Below are 25,521 nucleotides of genomic sequence, written 5' to 3'. Positions count from 1 at the left end.
TTTAGTGGAAACGGGGTTTCACCATGTTGGCCAGGCTGGTCTTGAACTCCTGACCTCAAGTGATCCATCCTCCTTGGCCTCCCAAAGTGCTCGGATTACAGGTGTGAGCCACTGTGCCTGGCCTGCTATTGATTTCTAGTTTCATCCCATTGTGATCAGAATATATATTTGGTATGCTTTCAATCTTAAATTTGTTAAGACTTGTGTTGTAACTTAACATGGAGAAAAATCCGTGTGTGCTTGAAAAGAATGTGTATTCTGCTGCTATTTGGTGGAATTTTTGGCATATATTTGTTAGGTTCATTTGGTGTATAGTGTTGTTTGAGTCATTTGTTTCTTTGTTGATCTTCTATCTGGATATTCTACCCATTATTAAAAGTGAGCTATTGAAGCATATAAAACAATGCTCAATAAAATGTTGTCATTAGGGAAATGTTAATTAAATCTACAACACATTCACCAGAACAGCTAACATGAAACAAACAAAATGACGCCAAGTGTTGGCAAGGATGTGGTGTAACTGGAACTCTTCTTGTGCATTGTTAGTGGAAAGGTAAATAGACACATTTAGACAATTGATTGGCAAAGACTAATGCCACACACCTACCCTCAGACCCAGAAATTCCACTCCTAAGACTATATCCTATAGAAATGACTATGTATGTCCTCCAAAAAACACAAAGAAGAATTTTCATAGCAGATCTATTCATGATAGCAAAACAAAACAAAACAAAACAAACTGGAAACAACTCAAAAGCCAACAAAAAATAGAATGGATAAATAAATTGTGGTATATTCATATAACAATTATTATATAGCAATAAAAAAGAACAAAGTACTGCTACAGACAAAAATATGTATCTTACAGATACAATAATAAGTAAAGGAATTCAGACACAATAGACTATATACCGTGCTACGATGTGAATGTGGAAACTCCACAATTCAGGTATTGTCAACGTGATAGTATTAAGAGGTGATTAGGCCACGAAGATTCCTCCCTAGTGAATGGGATTAGGTGCCTCATAAAAGTGCTTGCTAAGGAGACTTCATCTCACTTGCCCTGGTACCTCTCACCATGTAAGAATGCAGCAAGAAGGCCCTCACCAGACACCAGATGTCAGCACCCTGATCTTAGATTTCCTAGCCTCCAGACTGCGAAAAACAAATTTCTTTACTTTATAGATTACCCAGCTTTATGTATTCTATACTAGCAGCCTAAGACATACTATATGATTCCTTTAATTAAAGTTAAAGGATAGGTGAAAAACTAATCTTATGGTATTAGAAAAGAGGATAGGCCAGGCACAGTAGCTCATGCCTGTAATCCCAGCACTTTGGGAGGCCGAACTGAGTGAACTGCTTGAGCCCAGGAGTTTGAGACCAGCTTGGGCAATGTAGAGAGACCTCATCTCTACAAAAAAATAAACAAAATTAGCTGAGTGTGGTGGTGCACACCTGTGGTCCTAGCTACTTAGGAGGTGGAGGTGGGAGAATCGCTTGATCCCAGGAGGTAGAGGATCTCAGTGAGCTGAGATCATGCCACAGCACTGCAGTCTGGGTGACAGAGTGAGACTCTGTCTCCAACAAAGAAAGAAGGGAAGGGAAGGGGAGGGGAGGGGGGGAGGGGAGGGGAGGGGAGGGAAGAGAAGGGAAGGCAAGGGTAGGGAAGGGAAGGGAAGGGAGAAAAGAAAGAAAAGAAAGAAAGAAAAAAAGAAAGAAAGGAAGGAAGGAAGGAAGGAAAGAAAGAAAGAAAGAAAGAAAGAAAGAAAGAAAGAAAGAAAGAAAGAAAGAAAGAAAGAAAGAAAGAAAGAAAGAAAGAAAGAAAGAAAGAGAAAGAAAGAAAGAAGAAAGAAAAGAAATCAGGATAGTGGTTTCTGATTTCTGATGGGGCAGGTGGGTATTTACTACGAAGGGGCATTAAGCAGTTTTCTGGGTGTTCAATTGTTCCACATCTTGATGTGGTTACATAGATATTACATATATATATACACACACATACCTACATATGTTAAAAAAAACTATTCCACACACATATATGTACATATATATACACACACACACATATACACACACATACACACACACACATACATATGTTAAAAAAAAACTATTTCAGTACAGTGGTGCACTTCTGATTTGTGTACGTAACTGTATGTATGTTATACCTCAATTTTTGAAAAGACATGGGCTTTACACTTGAAAAATACAAAGCTTATAGGGAAAGAGAAAAAAGAACCAAAAAGATAATAATGGGTGGTAGATGCCATGATAGAAACAGGTTCCCAGTACAGGTTGGGAGAGGCTGACTCCTGGGGTTGGGGAGGGAGGGCTCACCAGTGTAGGCTTTAGAGATACACACACTGGGCTCTGAAGGATGAACAGGATCTCACCAAGCAGAAAAGCGGATGAGTGGGAGAAAGACAGAAAGATGCTAGGGGAAATCCTAAGTGTATGAGAAAGTCCAATGTGATTAGAGTGTTGGGTGTGCAGAGCATAGTAGTGGGGGGGTGAGGCTGAGGGCATGAATCAAATCAGCTTTCAGATTTGTTTATTTAAATAAATTCCCCATAACATTTTTTGAGTGAGCAAATGAACCTTCTCATGGTCATGATACATCCGATGTCTGGAATGGTAGGACAGATGTGTTAGGATGGCAGCAAGTACTGAAGAGATATAGTACTGGTGTGGTTATGAAGTCCACTTCTTCTCAAATTATTAATCTCTCTAAAATCTGATGTCTTCTAAGCCCCAGAATTCCAAACCATCCTCACTTGGTTACAGTACTGACTCTGCTGTGAACTGCAGAGTTTTTTGCATTCAAACTCTCTCTCCCAACTTTCTTCCACCCCATCTCACAATTTTTGGTAGTTACCAATTTTTGGTGGTTCTGGCAGTTGCTTTTAGCATCTTCAAGTAATATACTTAAGTTGCGATTTTCTGATCTATCAACTTTAGACAGTGTCTATTCACTTCCTACTACGACCAATAAAATTTGCCCACATTCGCTTCTCTCCATTTCCTTCCCCCTGCCCACCTTCGGATTTTTGCTAGTTATATGTTATTGCTTTCACATAACATTTACATTCTCGTCGACAGTATAATTAAGCCTACTCTATAGGATAATTCTAAAAAGTGAAGCTAGTTAACAATATGATTATGAACATATCATTGCCTGCAGAGCCACTTAGTATGAACGAACTCACGAGAAAGGCAAGTGGTTCCACGTTACTGAAACTTGGTCACAAGAAGAAAAATGGATAGCTTCCTTCACTTCTTTTTGAACCTCATTTAATAATTATTTTGGACTCCTTTTTTGATTGATGAAATAACTCCAGGAGGTTTTATTACCTTCCAGAAAATATAGGTGACCGAGTGATAAACTTTCTGAATCTCACACATTTAAAAAACTATTTTTTTTCAAAGTTTGACAGGATGATTCTTAGTTTATCCTCCAGAATTGTGAAAGTACTTCACTGTACTGGAGCATCTTGTGTTACTAGTGCGAAATTCTGAGGTAAGTTTTGAGTCTCTCTGGAAGTTTTTTATTTTTTATCCTTGATGTTCTGAAATTTCACCAAGATGGGTCTGAATGTTCATTTTACTAATTCCTGCCCTAAATTCAGTAAGATCTTTCTAGTTTAAAATCTGTGTGTGTTTTTTTATTTTTTAAATTGAAATGGGGTCTCACCATGTTGCTCAGTCTGGTCTTGAACTCCTGGGCTCAGGTAATCCTCCCACCTCAGCCTCTCAAAGTGCTGGATTATAGGTGTGAGCCACCATGCCTGGCCATGTGTGTTTCTCAACTCAGAGGAAATTTCTTTGGCTATATCTTTGACTATTTCTACCCACTGCCTGACTGTCTGTGGCTTCTAGTTCTAGATCTCCTAGTTGATGGATACTGAACCTCTGGATCTATCCTCCATGGGTGTTAATTTTTTCTTCTTGAGACTTTGCTCTACTTTCTGGGAGGTTTTCTTGGTTTTAATATTGAAATGACCAATCTGGTCTTCATGCATATCCATTGTGTTATTTAGTTTTTCCACCGAAGTTTTTTCCATAATCATATTTTACAATTTCGACAAGTATTTCCTTTTCTCCAATTGTGCCATCTTCATAGCAACCTGTTCCTCTTATATTACAGGTTATTTCATTTACGGAGGTGAATGAAAGAACTCTTACTTATTGTTAAGCATACTACTGATAATTTAGTTTTGGGCTCTCTTATATTCAAACTGTTTCCTTTGAAATAAGCTCTTCCTCCCCCCTCCCCCCCATTTTAGGCCTTCTCTTTCATGCTATTGGTTTTCTTCCAATGTTTGGTGATTTTGGTTATCCAATGTATTTACGAATGAGAGATTATGTTGCAAAGTTAGGATATGTATTAGGATACAGGTTCTAGCTCCTATAACAAGGACCTAACTGCAGGAGTGGCTTAGACGAGACAGTTTATTTCTGTCTCATGTGCAATCTGAGTTTAAGTGGCCATGGCTGATATGGTGGCTTCACCGTGTGGGCGTCTTTGATCTTGGTCTTCTGATATTCACAGCATGTGGCTTCTGTCTCCCACCATCACATCCACACCCTACTCAGTGGGAATGAGAAAGGGGAGGAAATAACTGGAGTTGCACTTGTCATTTCAGCTCACACAAGCCTATGGCCACCCCTAGCTGCTAGGAGGGTGAGGCAGTGTAGTGTTTAGCTGAGCGGCCATGTGCCTGGCTAAAATTTCCATCACTACAGAAGAAGAAAAAAAAGATATAAGTGGAATACTAACTACATAGGGCTTCCCGTGAGGTATCTCATCTATTTCTCTGACCAGTTCAGTCTTGAATGTGAGAGTGGCAGTCACGGAAAGGTTCCCTGTAAGAGGGTGAAGCAGTGTGGCAAGTCTCCCAGTAACAACCGTGGACAGGAAGTGGCCAGGGAACTCCCACAATTGCCAAAAGAAGGACTTTTCTCCATGGTGGGCATAATGGTATACTTCACCCTGAGACGGAGCTGCCAATCCTTCTCCTGGCTTCCTGCCCCACATCCAGTCTGCTGGAGAGGTCTGAAACACCCTTGCTCAGCTGCTGTCTCAGACTTTCCTCAGAGAGCATTTGTTGGGGAATTTGGCGGCCACTGGCTGCCTGCCCCTTCGTGAAGAAGGCGGGGAGGGGTCCAACTGTACTTGCTCTTCGGAAGAGCTCTCAGGGGAGAACACTGCTAACCCATTCCTCTTCTGTGCTTTGTTGGCTCTCAGTTTGAACTATGCTTGGCTCTTCTGAGACAAAAATCACTGAGACTTCTGGAGTCCTAGGCTGCAATGTTTCCTGCGCTGATTTATCTGTCTGTGCAACCTCATGGGCTTTCAATCTTCCTAAGATTTAGGAATGTTTCCATCCCACGGATGACTTCCTATCTTGTTTTCTAATGCTGTTATGATGTCATCCTTTCAAAAATGGCTTTCAGCCGGGCACGGTGGCTCACGCCTGTAATCTCAGCACTTTGGGAGACCAAGGCGGGTGGATCACTTGAGGACAGGAGTTTGGGACCAGCCTGACCAACATGGTGAAACCCTCTCTCTACTAAAAATACTGAAAAAAAAAAAATTAGCCAGGTGTGGTGGTGCATGCCTGTAATCCCAGTTACTTGGGAGGCTGAGGCAGGAGAATCGCTTGAACCTAGGAGGTGGAGGTTGCAGTGAGCCTGGGCAACAAGAGTGAAGCTCCGTCTCACAAAAAAAAAAAAAAAAAAAAAAAAAAAAAAAAAAGGTTTTCACGGTCATCATACCAATTCCTAGGGAAGAAGTGGAGGTGGGCACTTGTGCTCCAGGAGTCAGGAAATCAATGCATTCATGACTCGTCGGCTGAGGTCAATGTCCCTTCCAGGATGTGGACACCAGATAGGAAGATGAACTCTTCGCATTGAGGGCATCATCTCAGAACTCCACAGTGTCTGCCCTTAGGGAGAATACTTCTGATGTTCCTAAACCTGGGCCCCCACCGATGCACAATGCCCACCTAGTTCCACTGAGGGTAGGAACAGCCAGCCCTGTTCACCTGGGCAGCCCGGTAGTCCGTGGATACCAGTCAATGACCCGACCGCCTAAGGGCCTGCAAGCCTCTGTGTGGGCACCCGGCAGGCTGTGTTTGCCTTTGGAGGTGGGTAATCAGCAAAGTCACTGTACACTGTTAGCTACCACAGCTGAGATTCAGCAAGCTATTTACACTAAGTGTACCAGGAGAAAGGGTTCCAGCCTAAACTCTAAGTTTGCTCAAAGGCTGTCTCCAATCCAAAATGACTCCCCTTTTTAAGATCCTTCAGCCTCCCCACTGGTTTAGGCCCCGTGGCGTGGCTCTGGAGGCCTCACCTCTCTCATTCCCTCCGTCTGTGTTTCCAGTCACACGGAGCTGGAGAATTCTCAGAACACATGCCGTTCCCATTGGCTGAAATGCCCTTTCCCTCCTAGACATGTAGCAAACTCCTCAATGTCCTTTAAACCCACCTGTGATGGTTAATTTTGTGTCAAGTTGGCTATGCCATAGGCCGAGACACTTGGTTAAACATTATTCTAGATGTTTCTGTGAAGGCATTTTTTAGACAAGATTAACATTTAAATTGGTAAACTCTGAGTAAAGCAGACCACCTTCTACAATATGGGTGAGCCTCATCCACTCAGTTGAACGCCTTAACAGAAAAAGAGTGCCCTCCCCAGAGGAGGGGAGGTCCTGCAGACTGCCTTTGGCCTCGGCTCCTCCTTCCTAGAATCTGCTGGCATATCCTGCAGATTTTGGACTTGAAAAGCCTCCACAACTGCATGAGCCAATTCCTTAAAATCTCTCTCTCTGTATACACACACACACACACCACACACACACACACACACACACACACACACACAATTGGCTCTGTTTCTCTGGAGAACCCTAATACACAACCTCAGACATCAAATCCTTCAGCGAGCTGTGGCCCCCTTACATTCGGTCAGTCACCTCTGTACCTTAGACATTTTGCTCCTATCACACGTCTTACACCTTGTGGTAATGTATTTGTTTACAAGCTCTTCTCCTCCTACAGGACAGGGTTCTTTTAGGTCAAGGAGCCTCATTCACCATTACATCCCTAGGTGGGTGAATTTGTGAGAACAAGAGAGTACTGAGGCTGGTGGCCTAGGGGAGTCCTGCTGGATGGAGGGAGGGGCATTCCCATTGAGCCTCTTGAAAGAGACCCAGTAAGATAGGCCAGATAGGGACGGTTCTTGCAAAGCAGGCTCACGGCACCACTCCTGAATATCGACCACTGGTGGGGCAGTGGCCCACAACCTCCTTCAGCTCTGGTAAGGAGAGGACCCCACAGACCAGGGTACCACCTGTCCAGCTTCTCCAGCCCCACCCAGGGAGCCCGGTTTAATTCAATAAATACTTACTGAATTCCAAACGCAATTTCTTGTCAGGCATTCTCACTCTAGGTCCTGATCTGACCTCCAGATCTTCCTTTTTTGACAACATCTGAGCTCTCAAAAGCACTCAGGGAATGCACTGTTTGTGTGCTTGAGGGGAGCAGTCCTCAGCCTTCTTAAACTTGCCCTGAGACCCCCTAAGCTCCCAGTCTGTGCTCCCTGAGCAAGATGATGTTGTCGAGTATGATTTCCTGGGGCTGCATTTCCAGAAAATAAGCTCTTGCAATTCATATAGCCTTTCTTCCATTCACCCAGGCGAACTCTGAAAATCCCATACTGGGAGAAAGGCGGCCATGGGCTCAGGGTGTGGGGCAGAAGGGTGACCCTTTGAGAAAATTACTAGCGTATGTTACACCCCTGTTCCAAACACAGGTCACGGGTTGTCCAGGGAATTATGAGCAAATGAATGAGTGAATGGACAAATAAACAAACGCTAAGTTGAATAGATGATAATGTAACCCAGGCGCAAGTCAAGAACATTTAATTGAGAAACACAGAAAAGCCAGAAGATAAGCTATCCACGGGCAAAGGGACTTCCTTAAACCAAAGGTGGTTTAAGGAAGGCAAATTCCATCTCGTAACAAAGACACAAACTGTGGAGCAACTGGGATAATAATCCTAAGAAACGCTGACGGGGACAGAGCGCCACGTGCCAGGCTCTCTGCCGAGAACCTGACATGTCCTCAGTCCTCAGAATGATCCTATCAGGCCGGCAATGTTTTTACGTCCATCTCACAGATGAGGACACGAAGTCACAGAAGTTCCATCATGCGCCCGGGGCACACATTTAATAAAGAGTGAGACTGCAAGCCAAGGCAGGCAGGGGGTCTGCAGTGTGTGTCTTAACCACTTCCCCATTTCACCTCCATGTGTGGCTCCAGCAGCCTTTAATCAAGGAAGCAAGGGAAAACTCAAATATTGTTCAGGCCTGGGGATCTAGAGACCTGCCTGGCTTTCTCCCACTGCCCCGAGCAACCAGGCAAGTCCTCCGTGAGACTGTGCTGCCTGATCCCACATCGCAAAAATATGGTATTGACTAGAGTTGGGTTCCGGGGACCCTTCCCGTCCTGACATTCTGGATGCTTTTTCTCCCTAGCCTCGGAGCTCCGGTTGCCTGAGGTCGGCTCACCCCAGAGCACCTGATTCTGGCCCCAGATGAACCTCCTGACTAGGTCTGTGAGGATATAAACTGTCCCTTCTCGATGGCCCAGGCTTTTTCTACAGGACCCAACCTCACCTCACCTTCCTGCCTGGCAGTCTGGCTATTCCACCCTGTGATCCCACCTCCACTCCTCCCGCCTCCCCACCTTCCTCCTCCCACTCCCACCCACGTGTGTCCCAGCTTCTCTCACCCTTTCTGCCTCCCGCCAGGGTTCAAGCCCCTCCCTTGTCCTGCTGCCCAGTCCCCCGTCTTCCCTTCTTTGTTCAGCCGAATCCTTCTTGTCACCCCCGCCAGTTTCTCCCTGGAGCCCCTTATCATCCCAGACAGAACCCATTCCGCCTTCCCCTGGCAGGTGTTTACACCCCTGTTTCAGATGGATCATAATCCTAACAATGCCCCCTTATGTTAGGGCAGTGACTATAGCTCACCAAAGGCCCCTGTAGCCACCATCTCATTTAATTTCACCCAAGTTCCTCCCTGCAGACCTCCTGTTCATGGCTCCAAATGCCCCCTTAGACTGCAAACACAATGTCTGAACATACTTCACAACTGAGAAGTTCCTCAAAACAGCCCTCTGGGAAGGGCCTTATCATTTCATTTTGCAGATGAGGAAACAGAGGTTCAGAGAGGTGGAAAGTGGCTGGGCTGGATCCACAGCTCAGGACTCTGATTCTCTATCCCATGCTTCTCAAGGATTCACGGTGTTCCCTGAGTCCTGCCCAGGATCAGACTCATTTCTGCATTCCTGAGCTATCCTTAGCCTGGACAAATACGGTATCCTGAACTCAGGGGACCAGGAGAGTTTGCTGGCATAAAAAAAATGAATTCATCAGAACCTACAATCATCACCCTCCTAAGTGCCTCCTTCAGTGTACCACAGTGCCAGCTCCTGTCCCCTCCCTTCATCTTTGCATGGAAGAGATGGGCACAGCTGGGCCCTTTAGGGTCTGAGGTTCAACTGAAGCCTCAGAAGAACCTATAACCATGTTTCTTGTTTGCCACACAGAAATGGGGCAGTCTCTGCCTCTCGTTGTCCCAACCTGGCCCTAGCAAGGTGAATGTAGCACCTCCTCCCAGGAAGTGCCCAAGGAGGCTCTGAGGGACGTGGACAGGGCAGAGGATTCCCTGGGCAGGGAGCAGTGGAGGACAGCCAGGAACGCTGGGCGCTGAGTCAGCTGCTGGGGGCTCACTGCCTGCAGGAACACCCCCTCCCTTCCCAAGAGCTCCAAATCCTTCTAACAAGCTGCATCCTCTCCAAGTGGCTTTCCCAATAGGCTTTGGCCTGAGTGAGTGATTTCTTTCCTGAGCAGGAACATACCCCTGCCTTCCAGCCCAGGCCACTCACAGCTCCCCTCTCTGGTGGCAATGACAGTTGTCAATTCTTGGCTGCTTGTTGCTTACTTTGGAACGTGTGGGGCGGGTCTTGTGACTTTTTTTTTTTTTTTTTTTTGAGCCAGAGTCTCACTCTGCTGCCCAGGCTGGAGTGCAGTAGCACAATCTTGGCTCACTGCAAGCTCTACCTCCCAGGTTCATGCCATTCTTCTACCTCAGCCTCCCGAATAGCTGGGACTACAGGTGCCTGCCACCACGCCCCGCTAATTTTTTGTATTTTTAGTAGAGACGGGTTTCACCGTGTTAGCCAGGAAGGTCTCGATCTCCTGACTTTGTGATCCACCCGTCTCAGCCTCCCAAAGTGCTGGGATTACAGGCGTGTGCCACCATACCTGGCCTCGTGACATTTTATATTGTATTCCCTCACTATACTAATCTTTTCACATGCCCATCTCCCCAGCTACACATTTTGGAGAGCAAGGGCTGTATTTTAATCACCTTCATGTTCTCTGTGCCTGCCACACAGTAGGCACTCATGGACGTTTGTGAGTGATGAATGAATAAACAAATGAATGAAGTTAAAATTGTGGAAAGCTTCAGTTAATAGTTTGCAGAAGTCACTTTAAATCCTCCTGCGAAAAGGGGCCTATTAATTTGCTAATGAGTAGAATTGTGTAAACTTTGAATATCTTTCTCATAAACATAACTCTTTAAATGGTGTCTACTCATTTGATTATTCAAAAATTGAGATACAATTCACATACCATAAAATTCACAGGGTTGTGCAACCATCCCAATGATGTAATTCCAGAATATGTGTATCACTCTGAAAAGAAATCCTGTACCCATTAGCAATCACTCCACATTCCCTTCCCTCCAGCCCCTGGCAGCCACTAATTCAGCTACTTTCAGTCTCTATAAATTTGCCTTATCTGGACATTTCATAAAAATGGAATCACCCACCATATGTCCTTTTGTGTCTGGCTTCTTTCACTTAGCATAACGTTTTTCATCATTTGCACTAAAAATATCAGTGTTTCATGCCACAATGCCTGTGAGATCATGCAGGTTGGAGCGGGCCGCTCTGAGCCATCAGGGCAGTGTGGGGTCCGGCAGCAGATGTCTGTGACTGGGCAGTGCAGGGACTCAGATGGGAGAGGTAGCCACAACATGGGCAGTCTGGGGTCAGCAGCAGAACCAGAATGGTCAGAAACAGATGGCACATGGGACGGTACTCAATATTCCTCCCCAAGGAACAGTTGCCTGAAAATACAGTGCTCTGGTGGCGAGAGAGGCGTGTCAAGGGCCACCAGCCCTGAGTCTAAAGGCTCTGAGTCTGCAGGGAGAGTCCCATTTCTGAGATGATCTCAAAGCTCAACAGGGGGTGCAAGTCCCAAGGGTTTAGATGGTTCCAATCCAGGGGTGGAAAACAGGCAGTGGCCATCCCAACCGCTTTCCCACCCTCTCTGCCGAAGGCAAGCCTCCTTTCTACAGGGCTTCGGTTCCTTATAGGAGGTCCCAACAGGCTGAGCAGAGCCAAGCGTGCTTTGGTCATGTACAGATTGTGCACAGATAGATTAACTAATTAGTTAATCCCCTTTTTGTCTTTTTGCGATTTTAACTTGCTTTATTCCACAGCATATTTGAGGTAATTTACAAACACAAAATAGGAACACAAATTTAAAATGAAAAATCAACCCAGGGGAAATGAAAGACCAGAAGGGATGGAAGAAGATGGATAAGTCACTTAGAAGGCCCCTCATGGTAGCTCTCTTGGGGCCACAGATTTAGTATACAGCACTCAGAGGAAGAAGGGCAACACAGGTAGCTGCACAATCTCTGTGTTCTGATGATACACAGGCCAGTTCCTCAGAAAAAGCAAAGCTCTTCTTGGCACTAAGATCTGAAGGAAATTCCTTCCATGTTGTTTTAAGTAGGGAGCCCTCCATGAAGTCATCCTCCCAATACTTCCGGGGCTCTGACATCTAGCACTGAGCTAGGTGATTGGCTCTCCCAGCATCTCAGAAGGCCAGGTGGGCCCCACCCTTTAAGTCATTAGCTCCTGTTTGGGAAACACTGTGCCATTTGGTGACCACTGTTACAAGTTTTGTCAGAAATAATGCCATCGTATCATATTGCTATTTATGTAATAGTTTAATTTACTTTGACTTGAATTTGACTTGTTTAAACATTGCTTCTTCCTAAGCAATAGGGACCACAGGAGGAACTGTCAACTAGTATTTTTTATTGAATCAAATAAATAATTATACTATTCAGTTAAAGAACTTCCAGTATGTTCTCCTAAACTCAGCTCATCTTCTACTCGTGGTTTATGTCCTGCACTTGGGAAATCGGCCCGTCCCTCACCTTGGGATGTACTGGGGCTACCTCTCATCTCCTCCACCTGGCGAGCCCTGGGCCTGGCTTCCCCATCCCACCACACAAGCCTAGAGCTAGAGGGAGCTCAAGCAGGGTCTAAAGCCCATGTTTGACAGGTGAAGATGCTGGGCCCAAGGAAGAAAAGGAATTCGCACAAGACCACAAGGCCAGTGACAGGACAGGCATCAGGACTGCCCAGCAACAGTGTCAGGATCGGTGGACGTTTAGATGTAACCCAAAGGCTGAAACTCACCAAAGGAGTCTAACAGGAAAGGACTGTGGGCAGAGAGGCACAGGGCCTCACCCAACTCAGGGCAAGCCCAGTGGGGGCAGGGTAAACCCAGAAAACAACCGTGGGATGGTAACCCCGAGTTCAGGATGATGGTCGCTCCTGGGAGCACAGGAGAAAAGGGCCCACATTGTGGAAGCGAGGCAGGGGCTTCCACTGTATTTGACAAGTCTTTTTTTTTTTTTTAAGCAGAGTGGTGAGTTCACTAGTGTTATATTATGTATTTTATTGCTGCTTGGCTGAAATATTTTGAAACTTTTTATATTTGTTAAATATATGAGTAACTCCAAGACTCCTTTAAGTGTTTTCTCTCTGCTAATATGGCACTCTAAACCGCATCTCAAGTGGTTTAACCAAAGGGGAGAAGAAATGACTGATTTCCACAAGAGACAGGCCTCAGCTGGGGGGCTTCTGTGACCTCTCCCTCCACTCCCAAAGCCTGTGGCATGTGGGGGGTGGATCTGAGCATGATGTACCCGACCAAGGTGCAGTCCATTTCAGACAGGGCACGGTGTCACGGTTGGCATGGCTCATACAAACCCATGGGTCTAGGAGGAAACTTAGAGCACCCAAGTGGAACCATGTGGGCTCCACTGATGAGTGCCACCACAGGGCAATGGGCAGTCTGTAGAACTAACCCCCAGCCAACATCTTTGTTCCCCACCTGCACAAAGGACGTGTCTTGGCAAGTATATTTTTGCAAACAGCAGACTATCCCGTTCAGTTAAAGGCAGGGTAGGACGTACTTTGAGATTTCCAAGAGTGACACAGAGTCTCGGGGTTGAAGGGACTGCCAAGGGCACAGGTCCAAGCTGCCATTCGAGACTCCAGCCTTCCTTAGAGGCTGCTCTCAGGCCATTCTCCGCCTGAGGTAATAGCAATTCCTTTTTTTTTTTTTTTCCCCCCAAACAGGATATGGGAAGCAGGGAAGATTGGGAGACTTCTTTTTGTTGTTGTTGTTTTTTGAGATGGAGTCTCACTATGTTGCCCAGGCTGGTCTCAAACTCTTGGCCTCAAATGATCCTCCGGCCTCAGCATCCTGAGTAGCTCAGATTACAGGCTTGTGCTACTGCACCTGCTCGGTTTTTCTATAAATGGCACCACCCTATGTACATTCCTCAGCACTCTGCCTTCCTCATGGACAGTCGTTCTAGGCTACAGGCCAACAGATTTTGAGCAGTTATCTTGTACCAGGCACAGTTACAAGCACCTCACATAATTAACTCAGTTACTGCTCCTAACAAGCTTAAACAACAGGCATTATTGCAATCCCTACTTTACCAAAGAGGAGTGTGATGGCCAGAGGGTCAAGCAACACAGTTTGTAAGTGGTGGGATCTGGATCTGAACCCTGGCTGTCTGTCTTCAGACCCTGTGCTCCTAACCACTCTCCTGTACTGCCTTTCTAAACAGAGAGACAGGGTCTGTCCTCAATCTTGTTAACAGCTGAATGATGGACCGTGGTTTGGATGGAATACCTTTACATCTACTATTATATTTTTTTCTAATTTTTCCTACTAGAATTTTGCCATAAACATCCTTTATACACATATCTTTACAGACTGATGCATTGTTCCATGGGCCGGATTCCCAGAGGTGGAGACACGGGTCAATGTGTGTGTTTTCAGTTAAAATACGTATGGGGCCTGTTGTTTGGGCTATGGTCCTAATAACGAGCCATGTGATTTTCACTCACTGGTTTTGATCCTGTCCCAAGGACCACACAGAACATCTCTGACCCTTTTTCTCCAGACAACCCCTGGGGTGGTTGAGGACAGCAAGTCTGCCTCTCAAGTATTCTGTTACTCAGTTTCTTCAAATGTTCTTCTGACAGGGGCTGCATGTTTCCGAGGACTGGTCCAGATACCTCTTAAAGTGCAGCACCGCCTGGAGTGATCTGGCTTATGCCCCTTGCTCCCCATTCAAAGAAACAGAGAGGGACATTGACAGTGCACAGGAGATACCAACAGTGTTTCCTGACATTCATGGTGTGCAGGAGAGAACCAAGTAGGCAGGATTCAGACTTCTCATCTTCACCTCTCCCAAATCACACACATGCCTTCCTGAGAAAGAGGCCCTTTGTGAGATATTAAAGACCGGCCAAATTCTACTCCCACATCATAAGAAACTGGAGTTCGCTCTTTAATTAGAGAAGATGCCAATGGCTTTGGAACTGGACAGGCTTCTAGGCATCTTCTAGTTCAGTGTCTTCTTTTATGAAAGAGCCCTGGAAGGCAATGACCGCACCAGGCTCACATGTCATTGGGTGTGTGGCAGCACTTCCCTAAGCTGGGACCAGGGTCACTGGTGGGTGCATTTCCCCAGCTCTCTGCCTGCTGGTTCCTAGGAACCGTCTTACTAGAAAGGCGTAGTATAAATATTTTGCTAAGCAGCCAAGAGAGGAAACTTACCCAGGCTGAGCTGCCCTGTGCTGGGCGCTGGCCATGGACACAATGCTCAATGAGGGCCATTATCTGGGAAGGGAGGGCTGTTTGTTCCGCTGCGGGACGGTGCCAGAGCCCGGAGCCACCAGGCTTGCCACTCTGGCTGCCACACAGAAGAGTCTCCTTGCGCTCAGCAGACTCTGCGGTTATGCAATGCCGGGCCAGGAGGTTAACTCTCCCCCGGCCAGGAGCCAAGCCTTGTTCCTTCCTGCCTAAGCATGTCCATCTGAAAATGCTGAAAATTGAGGGCCTCAGTGTTTGCAAAATGTGCTCGGGCCCTGAACCTGCTGGTTTATTCTAAAGGGCGTAGTGTTGAAGAGCTGGTGTGCCCATCCCTGTGGCTCCTGGCGGCCTCCTACCGAGGCCCAGTGCTCCGACAGCAGTGTCTGCCTGCCATCCTCGGGCACCACTCACAGGCCTGGCAACCCTCTGCCTGGGTGCCCCTGTCCCATTCGGTGGTGTCTGGTCTAATTCCTTTCTTAAGCCTGAGTTCCACTCACTTCTTCAAAGCCTTCCCTGACCACACCAGGCCCCAGTGACCTGAGCTCAAGGATGAGTTTCCCAAGCCAAAAGGGATCTAGGAAGTTATCTATCCACTTGGCCCATTTTCCAGATGAGGAAACTGAGGCTTGAAGAAGTTGACTAGTCTGAGAGAAGACTGAACACATGTGAGTGTCAGCCTGGCTCCCCTCTCAGAACTATTTCTCTTATACCTCACGTCCCATCTGTCAGCAAATCATGTTGGCTCGACCTCAAAATGGAACTGGAATCAGACCCCTCCCCATGGCCCCCGTAGCTGCCGCCCTGGTGTACGACTCTATCACCTCCTGATCTGTCATGTCACCGCCTCCTAGCTGGCTTCGGGCTGCTGCCCCCGCCCTCTCCAGGGCAGCCTCCACAGCCTCCTTCGGCAGGACAGTCCACTTCTCTGCTCAGGCCTCCCAGGGCTTCCGGATGTTGTGCCTGCCTCCCTTCCAGCCTCCTCTGCTCCTGTGCCCCCACCCCCACTCCTCCAGCCACACCAGCTTCCTTGCTGTTCCCAGCAGGCTGATCTTGCCTCCGCCTGGAATACTCTTCTCTTATACCCCTAGCACTTGCTCCTCGCCTCCCTCAGGTCTTTACTCTCCATCCGTCTTGACTGCCTGATTTCCAAACCTCGACAACCTGCCAGCCCCTGCACCCCCTATTCCTTTCCTGACTGCCACCTTGTCACATACTATGTATGTTACTTAAGAAGATAATATCTTTACATTTATTTTACATACACTTAGGTATTTAAGATCTCACAAAATACAGTCTATAGAGAGTGTGCATGTGTGTGTAGTGACGATATGTTTATTTCCCTTCCAGAATGTAACTCCCAGAGGCAGGTGTTTTGTGCTTTGTCACCCAGAATGGTGCTTGGTCCCTTATGTCTAAGTAGGGCCAAAGGTAAGGATGACTATCTCTTTGAGGATGGATGAGGATGATGATGGTGGCTGTGGTGTCAACTGACTGATATGTCTGTTAGGAGTGGGGGAGGGGACGATTTTGGTGGCACATGTAGGCTCATCAGAGGGAGAGCCAGGGCTCCAGGGAGGTTAGCTGGGAGGCTGCCCGAATGCTATATTTTTGGAGCCATATAGAATAAACACCCAGGCACCTGGGCCTCAGTCCCCCACTCCCAACCAGCCCCAGTAAAGCAGCTCCAGAATAGGAAATTCGCAGAGGTAGCCCCAGACAGGCTGCTCCGATTAGCTGCAGTGAGCAACCAGGCATGGCTGGCCACTCCTGAATTTGCAGGTCTAGGAATCTCCGTCTCCATGTTTCAAGCTCTCTAGTGGGTGACTCAAAGGCCCTGCGGGATTTGGGGGCCGCAGCTAAGTTCCTTCGAATAAGCTTTAGTCCCAAGAATATCTGTTGGGCTGGGCGCGGTGGCTCAAGCCTGTAATCCCAGCACTTTGGGAGGCCGAGACGGGCGGATCACGAGGTCAGGAGATGGAGACCATCCTGGCTAACCCGGTGAAAACCCGTCTCTACTAAAAAATACAAAAAACTAGCCGGGCGAGGTGGTGGGCGCCTGTAGTCCCAGCTACTCGGGAGGCTGAGGCAGGAGAATGGCGTAGACCCGGGAGGCGGAGCTTGCAGTGAGCTGAGATCCGGCCACTGCACTCCAGCCTGGGCTACAGAGCGAGACTCCGTCTCAAGAAAAAAAAAAAAAAAAGAATATCTGTTGAATGAATAAAAGAGACGGAAGGAAAGGAGGAAAGGTGCTAAGGCAGACACAGGAGAGGAGGACAAAGGCTTGGGAGCACCGAAACGATCCCAGGGAGGCATGCCAAACAGAGCCCGAACAGAGGCAAGACGGCAAGGCTTGTCCTGACAGGTGGCACAGGTGGGTCCAGTTTCCACTCGCTCTCCCACACCTGCAGCTACGCTGGCCAGGAGCACAAACCTCAAGCAAACAGAAACTCGTGATTTCAGTTTTAGTTTGATTGACATTTTTATTTACCCATGACATAATTTCTTTTAGGTTAGCTGGCTTTATTCTAAAGAGCGGCCCAAACTAAATTGCCTAGGTGACTGGCTGTTCAAATCTCCCTTTTCTGATCTCCTGTCCTGCCCTGCCTCTCCTCTCACTTGTCTGAGCACTTCTCTGACTCTTCCATCCAAGCCTTTTCTTCCTAGATGCCTGTGTTCAGTCCTCAAGTGTTGGTCTCTAATCCCCTGCTTTTCTCTCTCTGCACTGCTCTCCTTGACTTGGTAGCAGCTTCCACAGCTGCACACATCACCTGCCCCGCCCAGCACTCCCCAGTCCTGCATTTCCAGCAGCTCTCACATTCAATATGCTTAGTGCCCCACTCATCTTTTCACTCCTCTGTCTGGTAAACCTTCACGCTTGCGACTCTAGCGCTACATCTAAACTCCACTCTCCTTTGTCCTCATAGCACCCATTCACCCAGCCACTCACCCTCCACCCCTACCCTTTCCCTCAAGCAAACAGAAACCCTCATTTGTTCAACAGTTACTGACCAACCACTACTGTGCACTAGGCAGTGCTGGGTACCAGAGGCATTCCCCTTGGCCTTTTCTTTTTCCACCTGTGGCACCTGCAGGACCAGCCGAGGCCCTAAGATTGGGAGAGGAAGCCTGTTCCAGAACTGGTCAGCCCCACACCTGCAAGTAATTCACAGTGTGACGCTGGGCAAGTCACTTGCCACCTCTAAGCTTGGGTGTTCCCATCTGCCCTTTGGGAGCATTATTCACTCCCACCTCACCTGTCCCCAGTCCGGCTGGGAAAGGCATCACCCGGCTTCCTACAGGTGACACCAGTCTGAATAATACTTGTGGTGCACCCGTAGCCATGGTGCAGCCTCTTCCTCCACAGACCATGGCCTTGACCCCCTTCAGCCTCCTGGCCTCCAGTATGGGACAGAGCCCTGGAATCTGCATTTTAAAGAAACTCAAGGTATTTCTGTTATGGGAGGGTGTGTGGACTACACTTGGAGAAATTCTGGCTGACAGGATAAAGTCTAAGCTTCCTCACCACCCCCAACTCATTGATGAAACCTTTGCCCTGCTTTCCAGTACTGGCCCCCTCTGTCTTCCAACGGAGGGCCCACAGCTATGGCCAGACTGATCTGTTCACTCCCCACCCTGAGCCCAGCAGTGGGCCTGCTCTTCTTCTTCTTCTTTTGTTTTGTTTTGTTTTGTTTTTTGATACAGGGTCTTGCTCTGTCCCTCAGGCTGCAGTGCAGTGGTGTAATCACAGCTCACTGCAGCTTCCATCTCCTGGGCTCAAGCCATCCACCCGCCTCAGCCTCAATATTTAGAACTACAGGAGTATGACCACTACACCTGGCTAAATTTTTATTTTTCTAGTTTTTGAGATGAGGTCTCACTACCTTGCCCATTCTAGTCTCAAACTCCGAGGCTCAGGTGATCCTCCTGCCTCAGCCTCCCAAGTAGCTGGGATTAGAGGCCTAAGCCTCCAGGCCTGCTCAGGTCTGCTCTTCTCTTATGATTTCCCCAACTTGGAGAGACCTCCTGACCTCCCTATCTCTGCAAGTCTCTTTCCCATCCTGCAACAACCAACTGAAATACCTTCACCTTCCTTTGTCAAGCTCAGAATCGCCACTTGACATGAGTTAGGGCCAAACACATGGGCCATCATCATTTCCTGCCTGGATTGCTGGCTGGCTTTTGACTGGCTCGTATCCTAGCTTCCTAAGCTGACTGTGAGCTCTGTGAGGCCAACCATCCATCTTGCAGATCCTTGTGTTCAATAACAAATGCTTACTGAGAACCTGCAGAAACCTATACAGCACCCTGCTGGGTGTACAGAAGAGGAAGGCCCAACCCCTGCCTAGAGGGGAGCCCCTCTCATGGAGAGACAGACGGAACTTGCATATATGACCAGGGTAGAAATAAAGACAGGGTACCACAGAATCCCAGAGTAAGGGTCCTAATGCCATGGGGGAGGGGCACTCAGGGGGCAGGGAAGGAAAACTCAGAAAGAGGGAGGAGCACACGCAAAGGATTAAAGTGTGACATGTTCTGCACAAGAGCAGGGGTGGGGAAGGAAGAAGGATGGAGATAACGGGAATAGGCTGGACTAGGAATGCTGAGCTAAGGGTCTGGATTCATCCTGTAGGTCAAGGGTTGGCAAATCCAGCCGGTTGCCTGTTTTCATACATAAATTTTTACTGGAACACAGCCACGCCCATTTTTTACATATTATCTGTGGTTGCTTCCAGGCTGCAATGACAAAGTCAAGAGAGACCAAATGGCCTGTAAAGCTTCAAATACTATCTGGCCATTCAGAGCAAAAGAATGCTCATTCCTGCCATAGGCGTTGGAAGCTATGGGTGGATTTTAAGCAGCAGATAGCAGGGTCAGATTTGTGTTTCATGTTTCTATCACTCTGGGATCACGCTGGGATCACGCTGGGATGCGCTGGAGCAGGCAAGCCAGGGGAAAGGGAAGGTGGCTGGGAGGCTGGTCCAGTTGTCCAGGAAGGGGATGGAGATCAACAACAACATTGCTGTTTTTTAATTAAGAGATTCATTAAGAGGTGCTATGTGCCCACACTGGGCTGTGCCCTTCATACATATTCATTTAATCTGCACAGTAACTGCTGGATATAGCTAGAGTTGCTATCTCCATCCTACTGAAGAGGCACAGAGAAGTGAAGTCACTTGCCCAAGGTCACGCAGCTAGTATGCGACAGAGCCCGGATGCAAACCCAGTGTTCCAAACCTGAGCTGGGGCCCTCAGTGCCAAGCCCCAGGGCTTCAGGGTCGAGCATGTTTTTGGCAACAGATCCCTTCGAGCCTCCCTGGGAATACACAGAACACAAATCCTCTAAAGGAGAAAATCTACCCCAGCCGAGTCAGGCAGGAAGTGGGAGGCAGCAGTGTGGCTATTTTGGAGAAGCGACACGAGAAACCACGAAACTTCCTACCTGTCCCGTTTTGCTCCCATCTGTCCTCGGAAACAAGGCTGCCCCTCTCTAAGATAAAAAGGTGTTTCTCCCCACACGGTGGCTCTGCCACTGGTGGTGGGAGAGAGAGCACTAAGCTTAGCACACACTTGCTATTTTTAAAGGGCTGTATAAACAAACAGGGCTATGTAAATAAGAAAAAAATGAGGTCATCCTTTTAAAACCTAAAAATGTCCCTTTTCTATGGGGTGAGCAGCACAACCTCAGAAAGCACAGGGGCTTTTCTATCCCCTTGGGGCTTGTCTAGCCCATGGCCTCCAAAAACCTGGCTCTGTTCCTTGTACCCACTGAGGGAAGGGCAGGCGGCCTGGGAGTCAGGACTCCTGGGTTTCATTCCTGGGTCAGTGGGCTTTGCCTCAAATGCCTAAGGCCAATGTCCAATCCCAGCCACCACCGTCCTGGGGCCACGTCGGTCTCTCACAAACACGGCCCATGCTCCAGGCCCTCCTCCTCCTGTGCCAGCCCTGGCTGATTCTCCCGGCCCCTCTGCTGTCCTTTTACCTCCTCACTGCCTCACACCTTGACCTGTTGAATGACCACAGAGGCTCTCTGCGTGCCGATCAGAAGTGACATATATGCTCCCCACCCCCACTTCTCTGCACACATGTTTACCTTGCTCCATGCTCTTCTGCACCTTTTCTTCCAAGGCGCAGGCCAGAAGTCATTAAAGCAGCCCCAGGAGCTGGGTTTGCTCATCAACAACTGCTGGGAGACATCCCAAGCCTCTGCAGAAGCTCACATGGCCTCCCTGGGTTGCCAGAGTACTGTTTCCACTACTGACTGCTCTCTCCATGCACCATCTCAACTTCTCCCCTCCCCATCTCTCCTCCTTCCTCCTCTGCCTCCAGCTCTCAGCGTCCATGGCCCCTCCATTATCCCTCAAGTACAAAGATGAGAACCACCAATATTTGCTGAAGGGGTAGTCTCCAGATTGTGTTCCATGGAAGTGTTTCGGAGGCTCTTCAAATGTTCCTTGAGAATGTTATTCTAAAAGCACAGTTTGACTCCAATTTTAACAGAAAATGACCATGTACACATATTCAAACACGCTCTATATCACATGGGAACACACTGAATACAGCCAGCAAGTGCTGCTGGTTTAATTTGGTTTGTGCAGACCTCAGATTAAGGTCTGGGTAGATGGTGACCTTCACTGTCGAAATGTGTCTTCAGTTAGGAAGAGTGGAGCTCTTTACTGGGTAGCTTTGTGTTGTCATTTTTTAAATTCAAGACCGTGTATGCATACGTAAAACCATACAAGCAAGTACACTCTGAAGCTTTCAATGATAAGGCAATGTATTATGTGGATTATCATGAAAATATCATAAATGATGGGGGGGCTTCCTGTCTGACTTGTGTGTGAGATGGTGTAATAGGAAGGAATTCAAGCAGTTGCTTGATATTGTCACTGATGCAAACCAGAATTCCCTTCTACTCCTCCCCAGATGCCCAGACAATGCTGAACTGAAGACCATTCTGTGGCTTTAAGGCAAGCTGTTAACAATCTGTTACCATTCACATCATGTTAAGGATGTGATTTAGAATTCCTTGGCCAGGTGTAGTGGCTCATGCCTGTAATCCCAGCACTTTGGGAGGTCGAGGTGGGTGGATCACAAGGTCAGGAGTTTGAGACCAGCCTGGCCGACATGGTGAAACCCCATATCTACTAAAAATACAAAAATTAGCCAGCGTGGTGGCACGCACCTGTAAGCCTAGCTACTCGGGAGGCTAGAGCAGGAGAATAGCTTGAACCTGGGAGGCAGAGATTGCAGTGAGCCGAGATCATGCCATTGCACTCCAGCCTGAGTGACGGAGCAAGACTCCGTCTCAAAAAAAAAAAAAAAAAAAAAAAAAGAATTCCTTAATACTTTGCAGCCAAGCCAAATGAAACAAGAAAGAAAAAGGAATATTAGATATTGCAGCTGATACAGCAATACAATGATGATCTAGGACAGAGGTCAGCCAATTTCTTCTGAAAAGGGCCAAATAGTAAGAACTTTAGACTTTGTGAAACAGACAGTCACAGGCAGCCATAGATAATGCATCAAAAAATGGTGTGGCTATGTTCCAATAAAACTTTACAGAATCATGCAGCAGCCTGGATTAGGCCCACAGGCAATAGTTTGCCAATTCCTGATCTAGAACCTCAGATTTCAATGTGTTCGTGCATCAAAACAGAGGCATCGTTAATAACATAATAAATGTAACTTCCATAATAAATAATATACAAATGTCAAAAACTTGACAGCCAGGTGTGGTGGTCCATGCCTGTACTCCCAGCTACTCAGGAAGCTGAGGTGGGAGGATCCCTTCAACCCAGGAGTTTGAGGTTGCAGTGAGCTATGATCACACCACTGCACTCCAGCCTGGGCAACAGAGCAAGACAGTATATATTTAATTAAAAAAAAAAAAAAGCCTTTTGCATCTGACTTAAATTAGACTAAGTCTAAAACGCAATCATTTGGAGATAAGAAATAGGAATAAAAATGAGAATTTTTAAACAATGTTAAAAATTTGAACTTAAAAAATAAATGTATTCATAAACCGTCACTTTAACCTGTTTTATATATTGACATTCCATGCAAAATTTGGCTTTTAAAAATAGCTTCTAAGACTATAAAAGTTTGAAAACTGCTCAAGTTTCTCATTACTGAGAAATTGCTTCCATATCCATTTTCAAATGAGATCTGTCCTCTAGTTCCTCATTCAGAAATCACATTTACTCTGGAGAGAGCCCCACTTCTGGCCCCTTCTGAAGAGCGGCTGTGACTCCATGTTTCCCTGCCCTCGGTAATTCCACACATAGCTGTGCCCAAGCCTCCCATGGTGCTGATGGGCCGCACTGCCCTCCCCACCGGGGCGTTTGCAGCACTGCAGGCCTCTGTCTTGTTGGATGCCATATATCCCAGCTCCTCCCTGGTGACTGGGAAGGCCGTGCCAGCAGTGGCCATGATCACCTGGACTCCAGCAGCACCAAGTCAGCACCTCATTAATCACAGGCACTTTCTTCCCCAGGGAGAGCACAGGCAGAGGCAGGAGCCAGGTTTCTCACTGGAACTGACAGCTCATTTCCCTCTGGGCAAGTCCCATACTCTACAGATTCTTCCAAGCAGCTGGCTGAGCCCACATGGACAGAGAGTCTGGGCATGAAGCGGGGGGAGGGGAGGGAAATGCCAGGTCTGCAGAGGACCCCCCATCTAGACTCCCTGGACAGTTCCCCCATATCTCTGGCTTGCATCCCTCAGAGGTTTCCGCTTCTGGACTAGTTCAAGTATCTGCTGTACACCTCATGGAATGGACCCAGATCCTGTACTGAGACTGCTCATGAGACCCTAAATGGCAGTGATAGGCACAGAAGGAAACAAGTGCTAAATCCAGGTACCAGGAAGTGCCTACCCAGGATGCCGAGCCAGATGCCCCACTCATTACAGCATGACTGATTCCTGTGAACATGTAGACATTCCTGGGGAAGGGTGCATCCTTGAAGCTGCCATTGTTTTTCTTCAGGTAGCATCTTGGTGGAGAAAAAAGTGCTAGGTCTTTTGTAACCAGAGGCTCTGCCCCTTACCATCTGTGTAGCTGTCTTTAAACTACTGAACCTCTCTGTGCTCAGTTTCCTTATGTGCACAACAGGGGCAACAGGACCAGACTCACTGAGGTTTGGGAAGGACTCGAACCTGTCTGTAAAGTACCAACCATGTGGGCAGCAACATCGGTTCCCGTGCTTCACCCTGACCTCAGGTACGCAGCACTGGAGCCAGAGGGCAGGGCATGCAGAGGACACAGGGCTGTAATTGGGAGAGCAGGGTGGTGGCCAAACTGCCCACATGCACCAGAAGGGCGGCTCACATTTGGGGAGTCCCTGTTACGTGGCTGGCAACATTCTAGGGGCCTTCCCCAGCAACCCTGCGAGGCAGGTATCACTGCCAGCCTCATTTTGCAAGTGAGAAGGATGAGGCAGAGATGGAGCAATTTGCCTCTTAAACCAGTAAGTGCCTCACACAACCACTAAGAGTCGGGGCTGGGATTTGAACGCAGGGTGGGTCTACACTGTTAAGTACCACAACAAACATCGCCTTTCAAAATGAGGCTCCAATGTGCAGTTCTTCCTTGGAATCCAGGGAATGATTCCTTTACCTCCTCAGGAGAACCCTGGTCTAGGCCTCGGGTTGGTAGGCCCAAGCTGTCATATTGTGGGCAGAGGCCCAGGCCCCAGCCAACCCACAGTCCAGGCAGCAACAGTGATGTCATCTCTGAGGACTGCCTGTGGCTCCATCCCCTTCTCTATACAGTGAGGAAACTTCAGCTTTCAGAGAAGCGGAAGAGTCACTGCTCCTGGCATGCCAGGCTGGGAAATGTCACCTTGGAAATCACAGCTGGGACCACAGACCCAAACACAGGAAAGGATGAGCATCTCCAGGGCCCCAGAAAGAGGCCCTGGAGTACCCAAGCCTTGACTGCATCAGAATCAACATAGATTCCTGCGTCCCCAACCCCCAAGAGTCTGATGCAGAGGGCACGGGTAAGCCAGAGAACTCCCTCCCTCCCTCCCTTCCTTCGTCATACCAGGCACCCACTCTCTGATCCCCAGCTCTCTGGGTGATTCTGGCTCTCCAAACCAGAGAAAACATCCAAGGACTTGTTCTTGACCCAACGAGCTTCTAATACTGCACACCTAACCTGTACTGCAGCCTGAACATCTAGCCTGAAACCACAGCACATACCTGAAGATCTAAATGCATATATAAACATAAGCTGATACCCGGCCTCTCCCCAGGCCCATTTGATCACTATCTCGGGAGCTGGGGCCCTGCTGTTGAAATTGCTGAAATTCCAAGAATCATTGCCCCAAACCTGACATCCTTTCAATTCTTTACAACTTGGGGGCAGGTGGGGTGAGAAAGGGGACCGAAGACCTGCTGTTATGTCTCTAACTCCCATGATGCTCCTCTGACTAGGCATTGGGTGGGCAGTGGGTGGTCTTCAGGCA

General features: G+C 47.7%; 1 protein-coding gene across 6 annotated transcripts in view; it reads right to left on the bottom strand.

Annotated features, from left to right (window-relative positions):
• Positions 1–25,521, bottom strand: part of LOC105494835 (HIVEP zinc finger 3) — a 424,702-nt gene that overhangs the window by 98,038 nt on the left and 301,143 nt on the right. The window lies entirely within an intron of this gene.

The sequence above is a fragment of the Macaca nemestrina genome, chromosome 1 (assembly GCF_043159975.1).
Source record: "Macaca nemestrina isolate mMacNem1 chromosome 1, mMacNem.hap1, whole genome shotgun sequence".
Classification (NCBI taxonomy): domain Eukaryota; kingdom Metazoa; phylum Chordata; class Mammalia; order Primates; family Cercopithecidae; genus Macaca; species Macaca nemestrina.
This window is presented reverse-complemented; position numbering and strand designations above follow the sequence as displayed.